Here is a 6,004-nt window from a genome sequence, read left to right on the forward strand (position 1 = left end):
TTTTTGAATTTTTTTTTCCGGTTTTTTTACTTTTTTTGGTTTTTTTACTTTTGACTTGATTTTTGGAAATTTTTGATGATTTTTTCGACTTGATTTTTGGAAAATGATTCTGCGATGGGGTCCTAATGATTTGATTTGATTTTTTGATTTTAATTTGACGATTGGTTGATGATTTTCGCGATTTTTTATTTCAATTTGATGATTGGTTGATGATTTTTCGCGATTTTTTATTTCAATTTGACGATGGGTTGATGATTTTTCGTGATTTTTTATTTCAATTTGACGATTGGTTGGTGATTTTTCGCGATTTTTGATTTCGATGAGTTGATTTGATTTTTCGATTCTTCAAATTTGCTGTCAATTGGATTTGATTTTTGAAAGGGTAAGATTTGATTTGATTTTTCAATTTTTGATAGGGTAAGATTTGATTAGCTATCTAATTGATAAAATTAGATGCTCCTGATTGTTAAATTTGTTGATCAGTTCTGATTATCTCGATGCATGCGTGAGATGAGATAATATTGATAATGACCTCATGATAGATGAACGTCACTGATAGGGGTCAAATGAGATTTGATAAAAATCTCAATTGAGCAAAATAGACCAATAGATAGATTGATTTGATAGATAGATAAATCAAGAAACTGATATGATGAAGTGATTTGATTGCAGGAGCACTTTAGCATTCTTTAGTCTCGGGAGCGTTTCCAGAAGACATGGATGCTGATACCCCGCCTTAGTCAGGCAGAGCGAGATCACATTAGCAGATGTGGTCTGTCTTCCCTTCTTGACATGCCCCGGCCTCTGATAAACCAGGGATTACTGACAGCTTTAGCAGAGCGCTGGCATAGTGAACATAACACGTTTCACTTACCGAATGGAGAGATGACGGTGACACCCGAGGATGTCCACCAAATTTTGTGGATCCCTGTAATGGGTGATTTAGTATATTATGATCTCAATGAGAGGGGTGGGACAGAGGCACTTTGTCGCATGTTTGAGCATGACGAGATTGGCGGGTATGATATTGCGTGGCAGGAGATGTTAGAGCTAGGGTATGCCACGTTACCTACTGTGCTTGCCGGATTTATTGGAGGCTTCCTTTGTCCTGATCATAGGTTAAAGGGATTATCTGTTGGATGGGGTCGTCTGCTTGAGTAGATGGTGACAGAGGGGACCCGATTTTCATGGGGATCATGTATGTTAGTGCACTTGTATCATGACTTGCACCAAGTTGTGTACCAAGGATCAGCTGCGTTATCAGCAAGGGTGACTGTGCTTCAAATATGGGCCTGGGAGCATTTACCTATCACACGACCATTTGTGGACAGAGAGAGACCTATAGGCAAACCTTATGCTGACGGGTATCTTGGTGTCATCGTCTAGTGAAAGCTAGGCAAATTAGAGTACTAGAGAGGGACCTTGGATGACCTAGATACTGTGATATGGAGGCCATACAGGGACTGTGAGATTTGGCCTGAGGATGCAGCGGAGATGCCATATGTATTCATGATGTGATATCTGATTGGCTCGACACCTTATGTCATCGAGTGATTCCCTTGTATGAAGGTGTTGAGACAGTATGGTAGGATACAGGGGATACCACAGGGTATAGCTCATTATGCTCGTCGGAGATTGGATGTGGCTACTTGGGGGCCTTCTATTTCATATGACCATGCCTGTGCAGAGTATCGATCATTAGGGCCTATGGATTGGGATTATCTTCCAGGTGTGATGGATAGCGGGATGACACATGAGTATGCTGTGCATTTTATTGTACATAGGTTTCTGAGACTGACACATCCGGATGAGCCAGAGCCATTGTTAGATGAGGATGATGAGAGGCCACGACACAGAGCTCCTAGACGATGGAGGGATGGTAGAGACAGAGATGATAGCAGAGATGGAGATGGATATGGAGGAGATGTAGGAGATTAGGGTGCTGGGGATGATGATGGAGGAGATGATGATGGGGGGGATGGGGGAGATGATGGTGAGGGAGATGGTCGAGCAGTGGCAGTGGCAGTGACAGGTACACCAGGAGCTAGCAGTTCTAGATTTGCTAGAGATGCATATATAGATTGGATGGCCCGGGTGGTCAGACGTAGGAGATCGGGTCCAGGGGATCAAGGGCATCAGGTTCCAGAGTAGGAGGTTCCCCCGATTGAGCAGGTACCTATGACAGTATCACGGGCTGAGCAGCCACAGGCAGAGGCACCTCGACGGGTCCTCATTAGGATGTCGTCGCATCAGTAGCAGGCTCAGATTACGGACCTATAGGCTCAGGTTTAGTAGCTAGAGAGTCGACTAGCAGAGAGGGACCCTTAGATGGCCCAGCTAGAGACTCAAATGACTTCTCTCCTAGTCGAGAGAGACACTGCTATGGATAGGTATCGGCAGGCTGAGACACAGGTACAGTTGTTAAGAGGGTCTACTTCAGGGAAGAGCGCCCTAAAGATGATGCGTCAAGGGATCTGAGAGGCTGAGTATTACAGGACATTATACTTTACTATTGTTCCTCCTGAGCGGAAGGCTCCAGGATTTTCACAGCTGAGCAGGAGATCGAGACAAAGCCAGACTAAGAGTCGAGGAGTGATAGGGTCACTTCAGAGAGCTCCCCCAGGTGGGGACTCGAGTACAGGGGTACTAGCTGGTGCTACTCTACCTGCCGCATCAGGACAGAGTTCTGCTCCACGTCTGAGTGGTCACACTGATATGGGACATTGATCTATTTATGTACACACCTTTTTGTGATGAGATATTGATGATTCCTGCGATGTATATTTGTGATGTATCTCTTAGATTTTGTGATATCATTGTACCTTGGACATTGATCTTATTTTGATGATATGATATGCAGTCGATCCTATTCGTTCTACATGATTTATGAGATGATGGATGCATTCTATTTGGTATATGATTATGATGCGCAGTTACTTTCATGATGTATGCTTGATGTATGCAAATGCAAATATGTATGGTGATGCTTATAATTTCTATGTGATGTTTGTGCGATTGCAATGCTTTCTATGTTTATGATATTTTTTTATGATTTTCTCATGCATGTTAATATGAGATGGATGCAATGCAATGCAATGGTGTTATTTTATATGATTTGAGATTAGAAGAAGGTCATGCAATGATCCTACTAAATGAATGAATGATTTGATGCTTTATATGAATGATGCCTTGGTATGCAATGGTTACATGAGATGAACTAACTTATCATGCAGGATGAATGAATTTATTATTTTTGTTATTGTCCAATGTACTCAATCACATAATAAGAGAGATAACACCATGTTAGCTTTGGCCTTGGAAAAGATGAGTATTGTGATCCCATGCAGAAATGAAATGCAAGCCTATCATAAAATGCAATGCAATGCAGTGATCAGACCGGTCATGGACTCATTGCTTTGTTTCATCATTGAGACTTTAAAATGTGGGAAGTGAGTGCAAACATCAATGGTATAATTGAACCATGATGACCTGAGCACTACTTTCTTGGGTTTTGATATTGCAAGTTAGCACAAGCATCGAGGTATAATTGAACCAAGATGACCAGAGTGTTGCTTGCATAAAACAGGCAGTATTAACCATTTCTATATGCAAGTCCCAAATGTCTTCCATGATATTCTGATGATCATTTCCTTAGACAACTTTGCACATATTAATGATTAATTTACAGACAGCAGACAAGAAAAATATCATGTTCCTTCATCGTTCCTCTAGTCAAAGACATCTTGGAGTTACTTAGAAATCATGATAGCGAAAATCCAAATAAAACAGTTGAACCATTATTGCCAAAGTGTTAAAATCATGAGTCAAGATATATCATCCATTGATATGTGTTTTGTCATGTTTAGATTGATATGTGATAGTTAATGGTTGACAATGTGATCCTATGTTCAATGTTGGATGTATCTCAATTTTTCGCTTGACAAGCGTTGTCTGACTATTGTTCTACCTGCTTTGATTAAGCTCAAAATGATCAAAACTTTTTGCCCCCAGCCAGGTTCAGGATTTTGCCCCCAGCCTAGAAACAAACCTTTATTATGATATAGTCAATGATCCAAACCATGACGAGAAACCACCTAGGATGCATGCGTATGTACAAGGCTTTATGATGAATATGAATAACGTCGATGGAAAAGAATGCAAGCGAAAGAAAGCACGAACCAATAGATGGCAGAGCTAGCCGACAGATAGCGCCTGTTTGCCAGGTTTTCACCATCTGTTTTTATTGCACTTTTTCTCATTTTTTATTTTTATTTTTATTTTTATTTTTTTACTGTTTTTGCTTTTTCACTGTTTTTGGATTTTTTGCTTTTCACTGTTTTTGGATTTTTTCTATTTTTTCACTATTTTTGGATTTTTCAAACATAAAACTTCTTTAGATGCATGCTATTGATGGGTTCCTCGAGTTGATCTTCATCTTGTGTTGATAGCTAATATGCCCCTGACCCAAATACTGTTGTGACCACAAATGGACCTAACCAGTTTGGTTCAAATTTTCCCTTCTTTTTTCAATCTGACTGATTTCGTGGATTTTCCTTTAGTACTAGTTCTCCCACTTGAAAGATTCATGTTTTGACCTTGTGATTATAACTTCGGTACATTCTTTGTTGATATACCTTTAAATGGTCAAAAGCATTTTGTCTTCGTTCGTGGATCAGTTCTAACTCTTGTAGTCTAGACACTCTTTGTTCTTCATCTGGGATGAGACCTTTTAGTGATACACGTAGAGAGGTAATCTCTACTTCGATAAGCAATATGGCTTCTGATCTGTATACAAGAGAGAAAGGTGTGGCACCTGTTGGTGTGCGGATACTGGTGCGGTAGGCCTAGAGAGCAGGGTTTAGTTGAATATGCCAATCTTTCCCAGCATCGTTCACTGTCTTTTTTAGGATTTTTAGAATAGTTTTGTTAGATGCTTATGCCTGCCCATTCCCCTGTGGATAATAGGGTGTGGAGAATCTATGATGGATCTTAAACTTCTCACATAGCTCTTGTACATCCTGATTCTTGAATGGTCACCTATTATCAGTGATAATGGTCATTGGTATTCCATAGCGATAGATGATGTAATTCAAGATGAATGCAGCAATTTGTTTTCCTGTGATATTTGTGAGAGGTACTGCCTCAATCCATTTTGTAAAATATTTTGTGACTACAAGGATGAATTTGTGACCATTAGATGAAGAAGGATTTATCTTTCCTACTAGATCAAGACCCCATTGACAAAAAGGCCAAGATGTTGCCAAAGCATGAAGTTTTTCTGTTGGTGCATGGATCAAGTTCCCATGGATCTGACATTGTTTGCACGTTCTAGCTATCTGAAAAGAATCTCGTTCCATAGTTGGCCAATAATAGCCCAAGCGTATGAGTTTTTTCGAAAGGGTAAGACCACTTGAATGAGTGCCACAAATGTCATTATGGACTTCCTTTAAGGCCTTCTCAGATTCTTCTTGTTCGAGACATCTTAAAAGAGTACTGTCTAGACCTCGTTTAAATAGGGTATATGTGACAAGAGTATAATGGGAGGATTGGCGAATAAAGTTTCTCTTTTGATTTTTCGATAAGTCAGGAGGTAAGATGTTATCTTTCAGGTATGTGTAAGTTTGGCCATAGCGGGAGGAATCATGTCCTATAAGTTGACAAATGGTTTGGGAATCAGGACAATTATGAGAAGGGTGAAACAACTCTTCAACCAGGAATTCATAACGCTCTTGATTTTCCTGTGTTTGTAATAGAGAAGCAAGTGTTGCCATGGCATCTGCTGCTTTGTTATCATTTCTTGGAATTTGTTCAAAAGTGATTTCAACAAAATATTTCTTGAAGTCATCCACCATCTTTTCGTAAGGCATGAGTTTGTCATCTTTTGTTTGATAGTCATCATTGATTTGATTGATGACAAGTTGAGAGTCTCCAAAGACCTGAAGTTGTGTAATGTTCCATTCTACAGCCATTTTGATACCTGTAACCAAAGCTTCATACTCTGCAG

This window comes from Cryptomeria japonica, chromosome 10, assembly GCF_030272615.1.
Source record: "Cryptomeria japonica chromosome 10, Sugi_1.0, whole genome shotgun sequence".
In the NCBI taxonomy this organism is placed as follows: Eukaryota; Viridiplantae; Streptophyta; class Pinopsida; order Cupressales; family Cupressaceae; genus Cryptomeria; species Cryptomeria japonica.